Source organism: Adelges cooleyi, unplaced genomic scaffold (assembly GCF_023614345.1).
Source record: "Adelges cooleyi isolate 19-005CV unplaced genomic scaffold, UGA_ACOO_1.1 ACOO_flye_CR_arks_rails_tigmint_CR_PRNA_8, whole genome shotgun sequence".
NCBI classification, from domain to species: Eukaryota; Metazoa; Arthropoda; class Insecta; order Hemiptera; family Adelgidae; genus Adelges; species Adelges cooleyi.
The window spans coordinates 4,754,769-4,778,291 of NW_026096513.1; the positions used below are offsets into that span (position 1 = coordinate 4,754,769).

General features: G+C 28.5%; 1 long non-coding RNA gene across 1 annotated transcript; it reads left to right on the forward strand.

Moving 5' to 3' along the window:
• Window positions 1-1,741: 1,741 nt before the first annotated feature.
• Window positions 1,742-14,322, forward strand: LOC126845953 (uncharacterized). Its single transcript, XR_007686844.1, has 3 exons — window positions 1,742-1,808; window positions 2,419-2,435; window positions 13,613-14,322. It is a non-coding gene; the product is annotated as an uncharacterized LOC126845953 (long non-coding RNA).
• Window positions 14,323-23,523: the final 9,201 nt, after the last annotated feature.

Genomic DNA, 23,523 nt, shown 5'->3' on the forward strand with positions numbered 1-23,523 from the left:
TATTGTTTTTGTCCTTCGATCGATGTATATTTTCGATTTATAACCTTAGCATTTTTAGTATAAAAAGTTTTACCAACAAAATTACACACGGGAAACCCCGAAATTTCAACAACCCTCCCTCCTCCTGGGAAAAAGGCTGAATGTTTTTAGAACTTGTTTGGCGCAATTTTAAGATTTAACACCTAACAAGTCAAATTAATTCCAAATTTGTGTGGAATTTAAACAGTTTCCAATTGAAAAGATAGAATTTTTTTCTTTATTTCACTTTTCGAAGCAAAGTTTTAGGGATTTAAATCGAGGAAATTAGACCGAAGGTATATTATCTAGAATGGAATTATAACATATACAATTTCCTCAAAAAAAAACTGTGATCAAACTTATTTTATATAAAGGAAAACCCCCCAAAAAAGGGGAAAATTACACTTTTACAGTAGTCAATTTCCAGGTTGCTATGTGTGAGTAAGTAAATATGAAAATATATCATTATATTGTTAACAACGATTTATGGGTTATTATAACAATACATTTATATAGAGAGAACCTATTTTATATTTGTGACCAATTTATAAAGATTACATAATGTTTAAACTCTGCTTTCTTTTTTACTTTTGTTCAACTCCTTGTGGAAGCAAGTCCTTTAAGGTGTAAAGTCTCAAGTGTAATTGTCATTTAAATGTATTGTAGTATGTTAAGTATGTAATCAGTGAATGTACAACTAACAAACTGAGAGCATTCACTTGGTTTTCGTTGATATATAAATGAACCATTTAATTCTTTAGTCACTCATACATTATAAATTCCAATACAGATGAGTGGTTTTACCTAACGACCAAAAATTGTTTAATTGAATTTTTTTATTAAATAGTCAATGACAACTGGTTTCACCAGAGATAACAAAAAGTGAATACATTTAAAACAAAAATGTAACAAATGCACCCCAAATCATATCCACCCTTAAACTAAAAATTCATTTTTAAGCACATAATTGGCATTAGGTACAATGCTCTTGGCGATTGGCGTTATTATACCTAGATGCATCTAACCGTTGCACTTAAACAGCAAATATTTTAAAAGTTTAGGACAAGTTATTTTGCAACAAAAAATAAATCTTATAATTAAACATCAAATGAAGAGTAGAAGTAATGTGATGTAACTATTGAAAAAAATTATGATCATACGAAATGAGTGTCTTATCCTTAATGAACCACCCTGTAAATTAAAACAAAGCATGTATGTGTACCAGGTACGTAATGTTTTAACACTTGAAATGTTCAAAAAGAATAATATCATGTTACCTATATTTATTTTGGTATAAGATTACAATTTAACTACAAAAAACCGCTGGTGAGTGAAATATATAATTTACTCACTATTTTTTTTTTTTTTTTTATAATTTCTTACTTTATGATATATTAAGTAATATAGATATAATTTTTTGTGTTATTTAAAAAAAAAATTATCATTTTTATATATTTTTTTTAACAATATGAGTTTTTAAAAACTATTTAGAAAGAAAAAATATTGATCCGCTTAGCTGTTAATTTAAACATAATGAATGCAGTGCAATATGCATTTGTATTCACCTTGACCTGGGCAAAATCAATTTTCACGGGGCGCGCTAGTATGTGCACGGCGGTAGGCAGAGAGAGAGTGGTTCAGCAAAACCTTACCCTGGCCGACGGCTTGATGCTGGTGCAACCGCCGTGGGCGACCAGTAGTGTAGTTGCACAAGTGCATTCATGTTGCAGTTTTCCTAACATCAGATTCTTGCCACACTCAAATACGATCAATAGCAAAAAAAAAATAAGGTGCGTCTATAATAAGTTTTTCTTAATTATTTGAATATTTTATTTATTAAAATATAATACAATACTCGTTAATGTTTACAAATTGATACGAATTTTTCGAAAAAAAAATTTTTATTTTTTTGTGAAATAAACAGTATATTTAATTTGTTTTTGTTTGTTATTGCATTAAATTTTGTTCAACTCTGGCAATAACTCTAATTTTTTTTTTTTATTAATTGCTTTTATGATTACACATTACCTACAACCAGGCTCGTGTTTACAAAAATTGCCGCTTGGGGCAACATAAAATTTGCCCCCCCCCCCAAAAAAAAAGCCCAGACATAACCAATATATTATTTGTAACACTTTAATCTTTATAAAAAAAAAACATAATAAAATAAACATAAAACACGCATAAACATTATTCAAAAAGAAAAATTTTAAAAAAATAATTATTAGCTATTTTTTCTTTTTTCTACAAATTTCTTCGAGAATGTTACAGCACACTATATGATACAAAAAAAAATACATTACACTTAATATTTATATATATTTAAATAAAGAAGCCAGCGCTTATAATTTAACAGTTTGTATTTAATTATTTTTAATAACTTTTTTTTTTTTATTTCAGACAGAAAAATTCCAAAGGTAAAAAACTTGTATTATGATGTCTGTTTTGAGATATTACGGAATACGTGAGTATTTTTAGTTTACAAAAACTCGGATAAGTTTTAGTATATAAAAACGGTGTTTCTTACAACTTTGTGGGCGATTTAAAAAATACCTTAAGTAGGTCATAAATACAATACGTCATGATGATATAATTCGATTTTTTTAACGATTATTAAAAATTATTTGAGGTATATAGTTACCTATATTTACATCAAACCCTAATAATCTTCTATCGAATTCGGAATTACAACTTTTCTATTATTATTAAGTTATAAGTTTGTATATTAAGTTATATTGGTAATATTAAATGCAATATATTATGTAATATTATTATACATAATATTATAATATTAATTAAACATTTTTTTTTTCAAATTAAATAGTATTTATTAAGTTTACAAATTATTAATAGTTATGCGAGAGTAAGTTCAGGTTAACACTATAGCATAAAATTTACAAACTAACTGCAAAATTATAAAATGGAAAAAAATTACTTATTTTTTGAAAATATTTTTAGAGTGATTTCCACTAGAAACTTGTTTCTAAATACACATGAGTTAGGTCTAAAAGTTTTGAGGCACTCAGACTAAGTTAAACTACTAAAGTAATTCAAATTTAAGTTCTCAACATTTTTGCCTAAATATTAAGAAATGGTTTTTTCTTGTGAAATTAGGCTTTATTAGTACTTCGTGTTTAGATGCCATTGTCTTTTTGCTACAAAAAAAAAACTACCTAGGTTATAAATACAATCTAAATTATTTATGCAGCTATACATCATAATATTAGTGTTAAACATTACAATGTAGATTCGGACAGTAGGGAGTTATAGTTTAGACGGACGTTCAATAACGAGTTTTTGAATGTTGGGCTTTGGATCAGACAGTTTTAGACGGTTTTTTGTCTGAGTAACCCTTTTCCTCTTTTACATCCGTCTGCTCGTCAATTACGCAGTCTGTCCATTAGGGTTGTAGTCTGTCCTTTTTTTCGCGTGGCAAAATAATAATAAAATTAAGTTAATAAATAAATACAACTTTTGGTCCATGATGGCCAATGGGCTTAATGGTATAATGATATTCTATATAATCCTATAATGGTATTATTTATTACTGATATTTAATATTTGTTTCCAACGTAAGTGTTTTGCTAATATTACACAGAACATGTCCCGGGAGAGGGACTTTTCTGAAAAATAACGGTCTTAGCATAAAAATACATATTAAATTAGAGACCGAAATTTCTAGTAGATTTTGACCTGGGAGATTTCGATTAAACTATTGTAAAGTAAATTATAAGAAATTTACATATTTAGATTTTAGAAAAAATCGGATAATTTGTAAGCGATTAAAATTTTTTTTTTTGTAAAAATGAAATGATTAAATATTTATTTTAACAATAATAATACATTTTCGGCCTACGCGTGTAAATATTTTCCGGGTTAAAATTATTACGGTATGTTTCTTTTTTGCTTACACCCAATTTTTGGGTGAGTGTTCTTAACTTATTTTCAATAATGTGCGTTTGATATATTTTAATTACTTCCCTGGTGCTTATGTTGTGGCTGATGATATGCCATTCTTTTTACAAAATAATTAAACCAGCTTTAAATTATTTGATGCTTTCATCAATAAAATAAATTTTTTTACTAGTCGTCAATTTCGGTTTTCTTATTGTCTGCGTGGCCGTCCGGATTGTTATATTTTGTACATCATTCTTTAATGTTTTATAACATTTTAATTTGTATCCAACAATAACTATTACACGCTTACCGTGTTGGCTTATCTTCTCTGGTGATGACATTTAGAAAATTAAAAAACACTTGTATTTTATACAAATTATATTAACTAATGCTCAGTTAATACCGAAGGCTACGCTTCAAGTGAAATGTGATTTCCCCCGTGCTAACTGCGGACGCATGTGGGCTATTGAATAAAATGTTGTTTTAAGACTGCGGACGCACTCGGGAAACTCCCATTGGTTTATATTGGTTTATTGATGTTCGGTATCGACCAATAACCGTCCGTAATAACGCAGCGGCCTTTGCTATCTGCCGGTTTCTAGGTCAATGGGGCAATCCGGCAATGGGTCAAACCAGCCCAGCGCTCTCGCCACTCCACCTGAAACGCGTCAACTGCACCCTCACCTCGCAACGGCTCGACATCAGTCGGTGATGCGGCGAATGCCTGTGTGAGTGTGTGGGTGTGTAGGAGGGGGTGTAGGTATGGCTTACCGGCAGCCGCGCAGGCTACAACGCTTTTTATCGTTGCGTTCCAGTGTCGACCGTCGAGGTGTCGAGGTGGGTGGCGTTTGCCGTGGCTGCCGCAGCGTTACGTCTGGTGGTGTAGTGCGGGGTGGTGGTAGCAGTGTTGGGCGTAATCGATTGCTTTATTGATTAAACTACGTAATCGATTGCAACAATGTAATCGTGTTTAAATTAATCATTAATTCGTTTAATCATTTTGTAAAAGTAATCAGTAATCACGATCACGTTTTGTAATCATTAACCATCGAATATATGATAACATTAATCGTTCAATTGTAATCGTGGAATGATTAAAAAAAAAAAATTGTTGAACCGCCTTTCTCTAAAGTATATTATAATATATAAATATGTATGATATGACCTTTGTAATTTTGATTTCGATTTGATGGACTTTTCTGAAAAAATAAACGGTCTTTGCGTAAAAATGCTTCCACACTAAATTAGAAATCTAGACTTCATGTAGATTTTGACATGGGAGAATTTCGATTAAACTACTATAAAGAAAACTATAATAGAAAGTTACATATTTCCATGTGTTAATAACTTGTGCCAAAATTGTATTTTGTGAAATAAAATGTGGCGTGGCACTCTCTTAGTACACAAATTGTACAGTGGCGGCTCGTGGGTAAAATAGTTGACGGTGCATATTTATAAAATGTAATAAAACCTTATAGCAGTCAATTACATAAACAAATTAATTACAAATCAAATTAAAGATCATATATGTTTATTAATAATTCATTTTTTTAAATTAATTATTAATCAGACACATTTTTAAAAATTACTCAATTCTTCTTGCTTTCTTTTCGGCAAACATATTAATAAGCTTTTTATTAAAATTATAAATACTATTAAACATATTTTCTTTTTATTGACAACATAGATAATGCGGATAGGCGATCTGTTGACATAGTACCTACTACGCAAAAAAGATAATCAGATTTTATCAAAGTTTTTACTCCTCCTTATAACATTAGCACCGTCATAACTTTGTGTAGTTAATTTTTGTTTGTCGGTTAAAACATCTCGAAGCGCAGATTTAATACATTCGGACAAACACGTGGCATCATGACCAGTTGGATTAAAGAAGCTCCAAAACCGTTCTAAGTGCAGAGTCAAATTCTGCACTAAAAGTCCTCTAAATACTACCGGATTCATTGAATCGGCTTTAGGTACGATTTAGGTACTTTAGGCATGTAGGTCAATTTCAAACGCACCATTACAATTTAATGCAACCAATTATTTTAGACAAAATATATCGATTCACATTGTCTTTCTCGTTATATTTCGGAATATTTAAACGGAATACACTATTTAACTGTTGACGAATTACCTATTTTCTTAACAACTTTAAATTCAACTGAGAATTTATGTAAGCTTGAGTTTTTTCGTGAGATTTTATTTTTAGCAAATACCCGATAAATATTATTATCAACAATAGTTTACTCCAACTTATTTCATTTGATCGACTAAATAAAATACATAAAAAACAAAACAGCTTATTAGTTACATCACAACCAATCAACGGAACCAATCGTTTTTTAGATACGTTTCCATATTAAAATTTATTTTAACTGTTTTATAATTACACTTTAATTTTTTTTTTTATATTAAGTAATTTTGGTTTTAGCCTACCTTCATTTTTAATTGCGATTTTTCGTTCCAACAATAACGAAGAAAAATCTATCTTGGTTAAAAAAATTAACCGAAGTCTATTGTGACATTTTTAAATTTAGTTTTAACATTTTAAAACATACGAATATAAACAAAATAGTAAACACACTAATACAACGTCTAATTTAAATGCACTGGGCTTTAACTTCAAAATACCATCGCGGTCATCTACAGATGATACAAACTAAATGATTTTATTAGCTTAATATATATACTAAGTAGTAAAGAAACATTTTTAAAACATACAACATGCTCATTCATAAATTCTGTTACAGTAACTCTTCGACGAAAATTTTTGGCTAAAAAAACCATCACATAAAATCGTTGTTCTGTTATACCAGTAAAAGAAAATTATTCAAGTCAATTATATGAGTAATATGGAGGGTAACTTTAAAAACTTCAAATAACAACCAATATATTAATTATATCTATGAAAAGTTCTATGATGTAATGTAAATAATGAATAAATATAACTGTTTTTGCATAAATATACATTTTGAGTTATTATTATGCAACATATATACATAAATCACAAGGAGTTGTTCGACTTTAAGGGGTTGGTACCCTTAATACCACAGAATAAATTTAATTTAATACAATAATTTAATTTATTCTGTGTTAATACTTTGAACTTGACATCATTCACTGTTTATTTTTCGTTAAATATAATAAATATCTAAATTCGAAATATTTAGCTAAAAAAAAAAAAAAGTAATTCATCGAAAATGTTACTGTACCACGATTCATTATGGATCCTGTATCAATAATTTGTAAAATATTTTATTGTGTTAGTAGAATACTTTATTAACTTTTATACGGCCATTTTTATTTTTATTTTAAAAGACATATTTACATATATAATGTTCTAAAAACATCATTAATCAAATCCGTAATATTAAGAAAAAATGGTTGGAAAATATGGCTTAAAAAATATCGGTATAAAACATACTTTTATATTGTAAAAATGTTTTTCATTATCATTGTACAAATAAAATCAGTTTTTTTTTACAAATATTCTATTTACAATATCTGCAACATTCGAACGTTTTACATACATTATTGAAAACATTTTTTTACTACTTGGGTTAATTAATAACTACTACGGTTTACGTTTACGCGGGTGGTGAATGCCGATTTAACCAAATCCGAATAAGTTAACTCTTGGAGATAAAAAAAAATTTCATTTGTTTACAGGTTAAGTTACTTTCAATTCTAAAAGTTAAATACGGAATACGCCAAATCCGGGTTAACCATGGCAACAAATACGATAGACGAAATGAATGCAATGTTAATAAGTAAGAACACAAGTAGTTTGACTAGATCCTGTTTTATAATTACCGAATGTATTTTTTACCTATTAAAATTATCTTGGTTATTTCCGTTTTTGCATTGACGTTTTTCTACCGAACCCAATTTTAAATATATTCACTTTGTACTTACTGTTGAACGATAAATACTTATTAATTTATTTTTTTTGTGTTTTGGTGAATATTTGATAAAAAAAAAATTACTTTTGTAAAAATAACTATTTGCCACACTTGTTTAACTATAATAATTCCTATTTTATTTTATTTGTTCTTATTGAAAGCTTATAATTTTCTCAATAATAATATGTAACAACTAATTTAACTGTAATGCGTTATTAGGAAAGTAGTTGTGTGTGCTGTATAAATATTATAAAAAAGAAAAATGTATAAACGCTTATTACAGGTCAAACATTGTAAAAATAATTATAATAAATTGATTTTCGAATCCCTTTGAGAGGAAATGAAAATATTATAATGTTCGGAAATGACATCGACAAACACAGTTTATGTTAACAAAGGTCGGTTAGGTAGCCTGCAAAACGACAAAGGTTATACCGGCAGCTGCACACCCTCGCCCCGCATCGTCGCCTCGGCGAGAGTGTACTGCCGGCCTTTGAATGACGTTTCAACGGTTGCAATCTAAAGTCATTGTGATGGAAAGGAAAGCAAATGTACAAATGTTATTTTTGCAAAATGCAATTGAAATATTTTACCCGAGTGCTAGACGTTTCTGTGCGATTTTTTTGTAAGCCTTTTATAAATTGTATTTTTTCCCGTCATATTTGTAGTTTATTTATGATTTTCAACAATTTGTCCCCGGGTTAGGTAACGTCAGAAAAAAAAAGGCAGCACAGTAGGCATATACATATATATATATATATAGTGGAGACGGAGCATATTGGTCTCAGGTTTTTTGAATTATTACCTATTATAAGTGAACGTAATGAAATCGCAATAAACAAAAAAACCTTCAATACAAATCTGTAATAGTAGGTCGAAATTTTAGATGTGAAACTTATCTTTGAAATCTCCATTCAACGTGGGGAGTAGATTTTTACGGATATTATGTGTTTTTAAATTCAACTCACCTAATATTTGATTATGTCTACGTAAACACCAAACTGTAGGGTTATATAATACCCTTTGTCATTGACATTGTATTCCGTTATATTTCACTCGAACCATTCAATATTATAATTAAGGTAACAAAGCTTTAAAATCGATATTTTCGATTAGTTAATTTAGACAAATAAAATAAACATAATACACTATTGACTATACAATGTAGTCGTGTTAAGTACAAAAGGAAAGTTATCAGACATGAACTTTGTATATGCTAGGGTTGGGAATAAACTTCAAATAATATTTAATAACTTAATTTCCATAACTTTGTAAAAATGGGTAAAATATTCCTTCTCCTAGTGGTGACAATGTGACATCATTTTATTTATTATAAATAAACAGACTTTAGCCTAAAAACAAGAATAATGTTACAGTATAGACTATAGAAAAAATATGGCATATAATACACAAAATCAATAATATTAAGACAGCTAAATTTACATTAAAAATCAATATCATTGGCAAAAAAGTATAAGACGGGAAAATGAGGAACTCGAAATGATGAAATAGAGAGAAAGTAATAACTTTTAAAGTAATACTTGAAGTGCACGTTAAAATATTTACTTAATAATATAAAACAATTTAAATAATTACAAAACATTTATTTATTAAAACATTTTTAGTACTAAAACTTGAATTATTTTCAACATTGATTATTTCAAAATTGCCTTATAAGTTATAATCATTAAAAAAAACCCGTTAGTTTTTTCTTAAAAGAAAACATTGGATCATGAATATGACTTTATATCTGAGGGAATTTTATTAATATATGAGGGAATATTAATATAACAAATAAACCGTACCTAGTTACTTTAATCAATATTATATTCATGTACATGGTAATTTTTTTCCTCTCTCTTCCCCACTCTTCCCCTTTAATTTCCCTCCCCTCTCCTAATTTTTAAGCAATTGCTTTGCGCCCTATATTACATGTTTTCAGTATGTTTTAAATGTATTTTAAATATTATATTTTGGCGTGTATTTAGATAATTTTCATATATTACTTACATTACAGTGTACCTTCGTTTTAGAAATAATTAATTTTAAATAAATAAAAAGTATAATAAGAAAAAATAAAAAAAATTGTTGTCACCCGACAATTAACTTAATTATATTTTAAAATCTATGTAATTGCTGAGCCATCATATAATCCAATAAAAACTATAATAAAAAAAAAAAACAAAAAATACATTTTAAAACTTATTACTATGTAGTTTTTTTTTCACACACACACACAGCATATACCTAGGCTCCAGTCAAGACAGAGTCATGAATTTGGCCGAGCGTTTGATTTGGTGTTCTCATGCTTTACTGTGCGTTATCCTAAGTAAAGCGTTTGAATTCTATAACCAAACCCCGGCACGTTTATCGTTATAATGAAATCGTTGGATCACGACGGACAGTGGCAGACTTTTAACTTTTTTTTTTTTGGGGGGGGGGAGTCGAAATTAGTTGGGTAGACACTTCGGAAAATGACTCCGCGTTTTAATCTTTATTTGTAAAAAATTGACGCTCTCCGTTCCACTAAACACATCCAAAATCCAATAACAATTTATCTTTTCGGTTTAAATTTTATAATAATATTGTAAAAATATTTTAGAACAATATTTAGGTAGGAAATCAAGTAACAATACTTAAAAAATCCCTCGTATTTTTAAATCCAGTGTAGTAGAGTGAGACATAATCGGGAGAGTGTATAGTGGGGACAGGAAAGGTCACAGGTGTACAGAAATTGTTATAGCTGAAAAAGTGAATTGCTTTATGCCCTATATTACATGTTTTCAAAATGTTTTTGATGTATTTTAAATATTATATTTTGGCGCGTATTCAGATGATTTTCAAATATTATTTACATTACAGTGTACCTTCGTTTTAAAAATAATTAATTTTAAATAAATAAAAAGTATAATAAGAAAAAAAAAAAATATATTTTAAAACCTATTACTAAGTAGTTTTTTTTTCACACACACACACACAGCATATAGACAGAGTCACGGATTCAACCGAACGTTTGATTTGGGCTTCTCACGCTTTACTGTGCGTTATCTTCAGTATAGTGTTTGAATTCTATAACCAAACCCCGGCACGTTTAACGTTATAATGAAATCGTTGGATCACGACGGACAGTGGCAGACTTGTAACATTTTTTTTTTAGGTGAAGAGGGGTGTTCTGAAAAATAATATGTATGTCAAAGGCATTATTTCTACTAAAAAACTGTTGACTGTTTTTTTATTAATGATGATTATATTGATGTCATTTATATTAATATATAACATTATATATTTACCCCCCCCCCCTTGTAAATCCGCCACTGGCAGCAGAAATCACAGTTTTGTACAGACCGTAAAACAAAATATCAAATCCTTTTTTGTTAAGTTCTTCTTAAATAAGAACAAATTTGACTAATGATTTTTAAGAAAATCAAATATTTTTTAGACCCATACCAGATCTTCTTTCAGTCTAATTTTTAGACCTTAAGCCCTAAAACGGTTAGATCCGGCTAGGTTACCCAGTATGCCCGAAAAGAAAAAATAAGGAAAAAAGTTCTATCCTTTCTAGGGAATAGGCTTTGCGATATTTTCCGGTTTGTTAACGCACATCAATAGTACTTCATCGGAAGAATATTTAATACAAATATGGAACTAATTCGACTAATTCATAGGAACGGAAAGCGCTATTTTAAGGGGCAAAGGATAGGCAATATTTGACAAAAATTGTTCTAATAGCCATTTATCATAATATGGCTATTAATTTCAAGGCGAACACATTTTACAATTTTCTAATTATAATACTTTTGAAGTTATTTTTCTCCGAGTTACGACGAAGGTTCGATAAAAAATGACTTTCATAGAAGTCATTTTCTGGCGTATCTATTGGACAGATTTCAAGTTTTTTTTTTTATGCGAAGCTTACCATTTTTCCTATAGGGACTAAGAGGCCGATTTTTGATTTAGCAATTAAAAAAGTAGTTAGATGTGTTATAAAAAACTATAAAAAATAAAAATAAAAATGCTTATAAGTATTTTTTGAAAAAAATAAAAATAAAAAATCGGTCTTAGCCCCCATAGAGAAGATGTTAAGCAATAAAACAAAACAATAATTATTGAAATCGGTTGGGTAGACACTTCAGAAAATGACTCCGAGTTTTAATCTTTATTTGTAAAAAAATTGACGCTTTCCGTTCCCCTAAACACATCCGAAATCCAAAAACAATTTATTTTTTCGGTTTAAATTTTATAATAATATTGTAAAAATGTTTTAAAACAATATTTAGGTAGAAATTCAAATAACAATACTTAAAAAATCCCTTATACTTTGAAATCCAGCGTAGTAGAGTGAGACATAGTTGGGAGAGTGTATAGTGGGGACAGGAAAGGTAACAGGTGTACAACAATTGTTATAACTGAAAGTGGATTGCTTTGCGCCCTATATTACATGTTTTCAGTATGTTTTAAATGTATTTTAAATATTATATTTTGGTGTGTATTTAGATAATTTTCATATATTACTTACATTACAGTGTACCTTCGTTTTAGAAATAATTAATTTTAAATAAATAAAAAGTATAATAAGAAAAAATAAAAAAAATTGTTGTCACCCGCAATTAACTTAATTATATTTTAAAATCTATGTAATTGCTGAGCCATCATATAACCCAATAAAAACTATAATGAAAAAAAAAACAAAAAATACATTTTAAAACTTATTAATATGTAGTTTTTTTTTCACACACACACACACAGCATATACCTAGGCTCCAGTCAAGACAAAGTCACGGATTCGGCCGAGCGTTTGATTTGGTGTTCTCATGCTTTACTGTGCGTTATCTTAAGTAAAGCGTTTGAATTCTATAACCAAACCCCGGCACGTTTAACGTTATAATGAAATCGTTGGATCACGACGGACAGTGGCAGACTTGTAACATTTTTTTTTTTTTTTGCGAGGGGGATGTTGAAAAATAATATGTGTATCAAAGGCATTATTTCTATTAAAAAACCGTTGACTGTATTTTTATTAATGATGATTATATTGATGTCATTTATATTAATATTTAACATTATATATTTACCCCCCCCCCTTGTAAATCCATCACTGACGACAGAAATCGCAGTTTTGTACAGACCGCAAAACAAATCAAATAGTACTTTATCGGAAGAATATTTCTATACAAACATGGAACTCATTCGATTAATTAACAAAAAGTTATAGAAAGCCGTTATTTAAAAAATGTGTAAAATTCTTGGGTGTTTTTATCGGTTTTAAGGAAGAATTGGTGAACGTTTTAAATGTTTGGCCCAATAAGTACCTTTCAGGTATGATTCTTGATTTCTTAGAGGTGCTTCGTGAATAAATTGGTTCAGCTTTTTATAAGGTATGTGGGTCCAGACATGAGGGAAAAAAAATTATAAAAACCCATTATTGTAAAAACAATACTTTCTCAGCTACGCATCTAAGCTAAAAATACATTTTTTATAACTAAATTTACTTGTTAAGTATAATATAATGGCTATTTAGATAGCTATTTTAAAAAGTAGTGTTAACTGTATCTGTTGTCTGTTCGATAACACGTTTTAACTAAATACTTTTGGAGTTAACTTTTGAAACTGAAGGCAAATCGTATTTACTATAAAATATACAGTATATACTGAACTACGTGGTGGGGACTAGTATAGCTGAGAAAGAAAATTGGCAACGGTAGTTTTTTTTCAAGTTAATTTCCTCCCCGAAAATATGTATGAAAAAGACATACGTTAACATACAAATCCTTATTTATTGCGTCTGATTTCAGTGAGAGCAATGGATCGAATACGAAGAGAAAGGTACGGTTCTAAATCTCCTAGGCAAGCCCCAATTGGATCAAACTCTCAAACCGACCACATTGCGACTGCCAAACCGGTGAAACCGGTAAAAATACTATTTGCTAGACGATGGTCTATTTAAAGCAGGTTATTGAAAAATGCAGCAAAGAAGAGGAAGAGTTTTATCAAGTTCCCCACTATCTAATTTGTAGTCTCTAAAACTATTGAACGTAGATTTTATCTTAATAATTTCTCACAGTAATGCTTGCATGTCCTTTCACACCCTAATCTTTAGTTTTGTAGTGTTAGTGTTTTTTTTTTGTTGACATTTTCATGTCTTAGCTCTTGCTCAAAACCGAAAAAACTGTTACCAAAAACTGTCACAAAACAAGCGTTACCAAAAACTTGTTACCAAAAACAGTTACGCTGTTATCTGATATAAAATACTAGAGATAAGAGATTAGAGATTAAGATAAGGGGTAGGATATAGGAGATAGGGGTTAAGAGATAAGAGATCCGTTAGGAAATTTGATTGATATGAATGGGTTGAATTAAAGGATTTTGCTTGAGATATTTTGCATAGGTAACGGATTAGAGAATAGTCTGATAAAAAAATTCGATTTAAAACATCATCATGATATTTTACGTGTTAAACTATTGATGGAGAGATATTTGGGCTTGAATACATTTGTTTTGTGATTAATAAAATAATATTTAGAGTATATTACACACATTTTTAAACAATACTATAAAGTTAATACATTAAATTAAATTTATTAATAGTTTAGCACTACTATGTTGTAGAATATTCCTATTTTACAATTAAAAAAAAAAATTATATAAAGTTTTCATAAAAAAACTAGTATATATATTTTTAATTAGTTACAATAAATTTAATATTTTAATACAGCTAATGGTCAAAGTTACTGAAGTTAAAACAAAGTAAAAAATATATATATTTTGACTTATATTAAAAAGGTAGTACATTTAGTTAAATTGATTAATAGTTTAGCACTACAATGTTGTAGAATATTCCTATTGTACAATTTAAAAAAAAAATTATAAAAAGTTTTGATTGAAAAAATAATATATATATATATTTAATTAATTACAATAAATTTAATATTTTAATACAGCTAATGGCCAAAGTTACTGAAATTGAAACAAAGTGAAAAAAATATACATTTTGACTTATATTAAAAAGGTAGTACATTTAATGAAATTGATTAATAGTTTAGAACTACTAGGTTGTAGAATATAACAACTTACAATCCACAGGAAATGTAGACCAAAATATTTTAGAGTCTTAGAAATAATATATATTTAGTGTTATTGCACAAAATTATTACATAATATACTTAAATTTAAATGTATGTACACAATAAATGATGAACACAAAGTTGTAGTATTTTTAAAATAATTATGTGTAGTGATCATTGCATAATGCTATTACATATTATATTTACTATTAAATACATTTGTAAATCTTTAATGCTAAAATTTTTAAATAAAAATTATTTTCAGTATCTTATGTTATTATCAATAGCCAAAAGATAAAAGATATTTATTGTATAATAAAAAATATTTTTGTTGTGCTTAATATTATACACTATTTTATCTTTATGAACGACTAATAATACTAAAATATATCGGATATACTTACTGTCACTTTGCTATTTGTTCTTTTTAATTACTCGTACTTATATATTAATTAATTTCCTAATAAAACATGGATTAGATTTGAAATAATGTCTTATGTGACGATAGCAACCATTAGCGAGCTGAGAATAAAAATGTTCTATGTTCAATATTTACCAAACATTTTTTTTTTTTTCTAAATATTAATGATTTTTATTTGCTCGTCTTTTGATCCATCAACAGTGTGTCTACCTACATTCACTATAAAAATATACAAAATGAAAGTGTTCTAGGTTCGTAAAAATTAGATACTCTGATTTTTTTGACATTTGGTAAAACTTTTTCAAACGCAATTACAGGATTTTAACCAAAAGGGAATTTTTCATTCTCAGCCTGCGCATTGATAAAGTAAGGTCTACGTATAACAGAAAAAATCACGGGATCAAATACAAAAACGTTAAAACGTTTACAATTTTTAAGCCAGAGAGCACAATTTTTTATAACAGTTTTTAGAATTCAAACAACTACATAAACTAAGAACATTTCTGTCGTCATATTTTTTCAATAGATCGCGAGCTAAACACCAAAAAACCATCTAAAAGGAAAAATCACTCTCCAACCATTTTTTATTTTCAGGTTGCTATGTGTGAATGTATCAACAGCCAGCAGGTGGTGTCTGACAAATATGTTTATTGTTGTTGATAAGTGGTATAGCCATTAAAGTAGACCAAAAAATTGTTCTTCTTATATTTTTCTGTTCCTCTTGTCCTCTGGAGTAAAAAAAAAATTATTCTAATTTTTTCAGATTTTTAGCGGCTACGAGCATCAGTTTTTTAAAAACTGTTTGGTTTTTTAGTTTTAGTTTTTTTAAGTATAAATATTACATTTAAACAGATGTTATTGTATAAGATATGATTATTATTATTTTTTTTTATTACTTAAAGTAAATAATTGAGCTAGCTTAGGCCATAAAACTATGAAAATATCAATAAACTAACCCTTAATACTACCCTAAAATATTTTTTTTACTGGTTCAAAAAAGAATAAATACATATATATATATATTTGTTGGGTGTTTTTCTCGATTTTGAAGGTGAATTCTTATGTATAAAGTTGCTGCACAAATAGATATCGAGGCACAAAAAAAAATAAACCTTACATTATTTAATGTTTCTAGGTTTAATAAAAAAAAATAACAACCATTCCGTTTTGAAATTAACTTATTACTTTTATTACTTATTGGTGTTAATGATACTCAATACTGATACTGAAATCACTTTAAAAATACGGTTGTAGGTATGGTAAAAATTATTATGGTATGTAATATGTGTTTATAACCGTGTTGACAATACACACTCAGACTAATACGGTGATAGAACAAACTATTTTATGAATTTTAATTTTTTTATAGTCGAGACGTTTAATTATTCACTTGAGCCTCAGTAAAAAAAATGTAAATTTTTAAATTAAAAAATGTTTATTTTGTAATATTTTCATTACATAATGATTATGATAATTGTCCTAGAAAAAAGCCAAGGGGGAAACTGCCCCTACTTGCCCCCCTCCTGCGGACGCCCTTACCTCAGAGATGGTAATTAGTTATTGTAGAAATTCTCCCCATATATCTTTTTAGTCAAATATGATTAAATTAAAACTGTTTTTGTAACGATATTTTATTGAATACGTGCACAGTGTACAATTTACGAATAATAATAATAATAATATACAATATAATAATATCAATATATTATAATAGGTACGTTATATTAATTTAATTAACGTGTTCAGAAAGCTGGATGCGTCTTAATCGAGCTATGGTTTTTTTTTGGAAAACTACAAACTGTCATATTGGTGGAGATTAAGATAAGGGTGGGAGCTGGGATACTAAAAACCTTAAAATTTAAAAATAGTGCTTTTCAAAATACCTACATTTATTTTTTAGTGAGAAATTTGTCGAAAAATAAATAAATGTAGCACTAATTTTAAGCTTAAAAGTTTTTAGAATCCTAAAGCCTCCCCCCCCTAATCTCCACTAATAAACTGTCGTTTTTTTAATGTATCTAAAAATTTTTTTTTTTTTCTTTATTAATATATACACAATCCGTTCCCAATGGGTACAATAAGAGTATTAGCTAAAATAAAAATATAACATGAAATACTTGATAAAAGGAGCCACCCATTAATGACACTTTTAAGTATCTAAAAATAAAGTTAAAAAAAGTATAAGATAAAAGTATAAATCTATAAATCTAATGTACGTGCGCTTAATTATATTTATTGAATTTGCACAACATAGTATTAACTATTTACCTTTATACATAATAAATAAATATATACTTTAATTTTATGAATTTTATTATAAATATATAACTATAATTAAAGTCTTAATAGATAATCAACTTATAATTAATAATAACGATTTTTAATTGATATTTGCAAATTTGTCTTAATTATGTTCAACATATAAATGGTTTAATATTGAATATTTTTACAAGATTACAGTAGATAATATTATACATTCAATTTTATGGCGTAAAAGCTTAACTACGCAGAATGCGTTTAATCGGTCGATAGTCGGTGATGTGAGAAAATATCAAATATGAAATCGAAAATAAGTGATATTAAAGAGAGAATATCACATCTGATTTTTAGAAAAATAATCCTTCCAGAATGTAATTCTGACCTTGAAAAAAACGTTTTTGGTCTAAAACCACCACGGTCCCAGTAATATAATATATATAATATATATAAAACGCAATATGCGTGGATATATTTTGGTAAAAAAATAATGTAAATAACGATTAACGGATGCTGTTGATGGTCTGATAAAATAGCTGATTGTACAAATCAATTTAGTCTGGACAAAAAAATTACCTACATCAAACTCTTTAATAATTAGGTTGTAAAACGCCCTCTTAACCCCGAATCCGAAATCCTATTATTTGTACCTCTTTTAATGCATTTTTAGATTTGTGGGTCGTTTAATAATTGCTCTGCTGGCTGTTTATCTGTAGAAATTGTATAAAAAGTTGCATTAATGCATAAGTTAATTCAGATGTTCAAGGTCTACGACGTTAACACCATTAAAGCTTAAAAGTATATAAACCTTTAATGGGTATTACAATTGAGGCATACACATTTACGGTTGATTGCAGTCGCTTCTATCTTGTATAGGGGTTTAAAAAATGTTTAATTAGTTGAACCATGCAGCTTTATGGAACTTTCCAGTGTATGTTTTTAAGCTACTTAGTCAAGTTTAATTATACGATGAATTTAGCATTTTGCTAATATTCAATGAGCAGTAAAAAAATTCGTTTTCCATGCAGACATTAGGGCAGAGTCGGTAATGAAATTCAAGCTTGTGACGGGAAAAAATAATTAAGAGGACGCTACCCAGGCCATTTCTAAGGAGTAAAAAATAGGCAATTTTTCGAAAAATCTTAAATTAGAGTTTGAACTATATTATATACTTATTAATACAGTAATGAGGATACTTTATTGATTGCCATTTTTTTCGTCAGACTATCACAGTCGTTTCTATAGGATAAATTACAATTTTTTCCCCATCAAAACTGCTTTGCGCGGAACAAGAATGTGAGGGCAGTATTAACAGTAGATTTACCAAATTTTCACAATGTATAGAGAAGAACTTTATCTACGGGGTAGCGATTTTATTTGTTTGATATCTATACTTAATATTTTTTTAAAGCAAATGAAAATTGAAAAAAAAATTGAATCTTCACGAAGAAATAATTTTAATTGTGATTAAGTTATCAAAAAACTAAAATCGCTACCCCGTAAAGTTCTTCTCTATCCATTGTAAAAATTGTATACGGCTACTGTAAATACCGCCTTCACATTCTTGTCCCCCGCAAAGCCATTTTTTGCGGATAAATTACGGGTGGGTAGCGTCCTCTTAAAGGGCATAAATAACGACAAATTGTCAGGTCAATTAAAAAAAAAAATTCACTATACAGTGCGAGTGACGAGGCTTTGATACTTTTATAAAAACAATACCAATTTTGTATTTTCTATACAATTTTTTGTTCGATTATAGAGCATAAATATTTTATACCTATTTAAAAATAAATACAAATACATAGTAAAAAAATACGAAAAAACCCTTTTTATTATTAAATTTAATTTTAAAAATTAGAATATTTACTATGAATTTGTACTACAGCACTGTTGATTCTATGTGCTATGCAAAACGAAAAACCACAACAAATTAACCAACTATATAAAATATTTAGTACATAAAAAAAAGTTGTAAACTTTGCTATAATCTAATATTAACAATGGAAACTAGTTACCAATGTAATGCATTGGATTTGGATATTGCTGATTTGATTGAAGAGAGTTGTACAAATAGAACTACTGTTGTACAGCTCCAATAATTAATATGAAGGTAAACAGCTAGACTTTAAACAATATTTAGGAGAAATATATTTTATTATTATTGAAACCACGAATACCTTATGTAATATTGATCTTTTTTTAAATCATAACTTTAACAAATACTATAAAAAAATTAAAAACTTCTGTAATGTGTGGTATAAACTAAGATAGCACAAATATAAAATATTCAAATAACATTTACTATTTATGGCAAAGTTATGAACGTGTATGTTGAAATAAAAATAAAAATTCTATATTATATAATGTGTTTTATTTTTTTTTATAAAAAATGTTGTGAAAAATGGCCAGTTCTTGGCACAGATTTTGAAATCGATATCATTACATTGTACAGTTGCACCAAGTAGTTTAAAAAACATATCACCGTAAAATAGCCTTTCCGGGTTTTACATTGACAGCTGTCATATGCAGAACATGGAAACCACTTTCTCAAAGTACATATATATACATTGACAGTATAGCTGTTGTCGATGGGGATAAAATCAAGTTATATAAGCAATTTTAAGCCACCGTGTAGCTAATAATAGGTACTCATACAATAATACGAAAACGAAAGACTTTTATATGAAGAAAATATGTAATTTCCACTGATTTTCAGTACCTAATAGCTTTTCCATTGTTGACAATTGAAATTGAAATAAAATGTCATTATAGTAAAATGTTAGCACAGTGTGGGAACGAAGCAGTTACACTTTATTGATTGAAGTATGAAAAAGTTTGAACGAAGGAAAATCATCTACCACAGTATGTAATACAGGAGGATCCATCTGATATAAGTGCACTCATTTTCTCTAAAAATATGAATATTTTTCCCCCCTAAACTCTTAAGTAAATATTTTACTATATTTTTCAATATGTAAAAAAGTTTTGCCTTTAAAGAAGTATGGACTTCGTTTTTTCAAATGAGAACATATGTTTTTAGTTCCAAAAATATGTAGGTTTGAATTTTGAATTTTCATCAATCTGTTCGCTTGTTATGACATTATAAAGATTTGAATTTAAGATCAATATATGTTTGGTTTCTACAACAGTTTTCCATTAAATACAAATATTGACCCCCGTCGGTAACACTTATCACCGTCACTGTGACAAGTCTCACTTGAATATGTAGATAAGATCCACTTGTCTATCATTATTACAAAACGTTTCATTATGTCTGGTTTTTGTTGTTTTCGCATTTAAAACAACGCGAACGTAAATATGAATTTTAAGGACTTCTTGAATTTAGCGATCCGAAAACTGTAATATCTTTGCAAAGCCTATAGCAAATTAACAGATTGATGAAAATGATAAAATTCAAACGCTAAAATTGTTTGTCTACATATTAATGGAATTAAAAACATGTGTCTTAATTGAAAAGAAAAACATATCCATACTTGTTTTACGTATTAGGGATGAAGATAACGTACTAACATAACCTAACATACAAATATAGGAAGAACATTATTATCAAAATATTCTTCTGAGACAATTATTTCATTACATCAGATGGATACATCCTGTTTATGTGTTATGTTAAGCTGTATAAGTTCTGTCAAAATAAGATCAGTAACACAAATTTAATATAATATATAACTTAAAGTGCAACAAATAAAAAGGCTTTTACAAAGAAAAAAACTCTAATTTGTTTATTTCTTGCTACTTGCGTGAGACACAAAAGTATTTTTTTCATGGGATTTTGTACTTTTTAGGATATATACCTACACAGACTGCCTTTCTATATAATATTAATATAATGTTATTCGCAAGGTTTATTCTAGTGACGGTCGCCCACTTACAGAATACAAATAATAAACAACAGCGATCCTGTCCACCCTTATTCTGTACTTATCGTCAATGACGGCTATTAAGTAGTGGTTAAGCTCCCCTAATAGTGTTCAGAGTCAATAGTTTGCAATTTAACACCACCTAGACCCTTCCCTTGGGTCTTGGCTGCAGTCTGCCAGGGCAGTACCCGACAGTCTGTTATTAAATGTAAACCGAGCCGCACGCTTACCCCTGTTAGGCAGTCTGTCTACTCGGGTGCTTTATAATTTGGTCGACAACGAGTCAACTTTGAGCCATCAGATAGTCAGCGGTCCTTTGAACGGCAAGTAAATCTCACATAATTATATATTTTATATGTGCTAGTGTTTTATATTTTTTTTCTGAATCAATTACGGTAATAAGACAATTAAGTATAATAATATTTAATAAGTATACTATAATGAAGGATGTTTAACTGAGTACTAACTATAGCATACATTTTAAAAAAGCCCCATCCATTTTATAAGAAAATGTTGTAGTTTGAAACATTATACTGAATGTCTCTGTGTTTGTTTGAATTATAATACTAATAAATGGAAGTTTTTAAAATTACTTACGAAAAATATCCGCAAGTTGCATAAGTAATTGTTATTCGAAAATCGTTGTAAATTGAATACATGAAATTATGTTTTATTTGAAAAACGTATATATTTTATATTACTGATAAATTGTGATAAAATTAGTGCACTCCAGTCTTAAAATGTAATAAAACACAATATAACATGTTTTACAATATTGTTGACATAATATGCTTAAGCCATTACAATGGGGTTGGGCATAGTGGCTATGGAGCATTTTCCGGTCACAGGTCAACAAAAACTATTTTTACTGAATATAATGAAATCACTTTTAAACATACACCTCGATGCGAATCTGTAAAGAATAAAGTGTGCTTAAAACTAACTTTGAGTTTTAGGAAGCTACGTAGAGTGAACGTCTGTCTATAATAATTTGTTTCGTTTTATTTTAATCGTTTTATTTTTATATTAATGGTATATTTTGTAAAAATGTTTGCATAGTAATTTTTATCCCAACAAGAGATGACAAAGTAACCACGTTTGACGGCTGTTGTCATAATTTTCATTTGTAAGACGCGTGTGCACCAATATCAATGTACTAAAGTAGTCCATAGCTTAAATTAATTCGTGCAATTTTATTATGGAAGTAATAATTCGAGAAATGCATAGTGAAAAATGAACAACATTTTTAACTTGTGTTCTGACAAATATTTGATAAAAAATGACTTTTGTCTTAACAGTTTATAGAAATTATCGCTAAGGATCGCTTAAGAATGGTTTCTCCCTGACGCAAGTCTCGTTTAATTAAGGGTGAAACGGCCATAGAAAAGTTCCTTACAAACTAATCATCCACTATCACCTGGTAATTACATAGCATGAGTCTATATTACTATTTATAATCACATATACTTAAACTAACTTATCTAACCAGCCCTTTTTATGCTCCGTCTTGCCTGTCTCTGCACCTCGCGCTCTTGACGCTCGTTGGTCGCCATTACCCAATTAACGAACCACTCTATTGCCCTCCATTTCTCCCTGAATGCCAACATCTAAAAATAATGTTTTCTGAACAAATTAGAACAGTATTTTCCATACTTACCATTTCTGGGCGAAAAGTTTTTTGATATTTTTTTTATTATTCAAAGTATGTCGATAGTACTTTATCTGATGGATATTCCTTACAAGATTGGAATCAATTCGAATATTTTTTATAAAAGTTATTGTATCAAAAAACTAAAAAAGTTTATGATACAAAAAAAAAAAATAATAATATCACATCGTTGTAAAAACATTATCATCTCAGCTACACAACGTAGCAAAATATATGTATGTATACATATACTCGGCTTTAAAACCCATTGAAAGGAAATGAAAATATAATGTTTGGAAATGACGTTGTTAAACATAGTTTATGTTAACAAGGTCGGTTAGGAAGCCGACCAGACGACAGCATTTTCAATAACGTTTGATTGGTACTCTGTAGTTGTTGTAGCGTAAAGAATGGCACTATATGAATACAACTA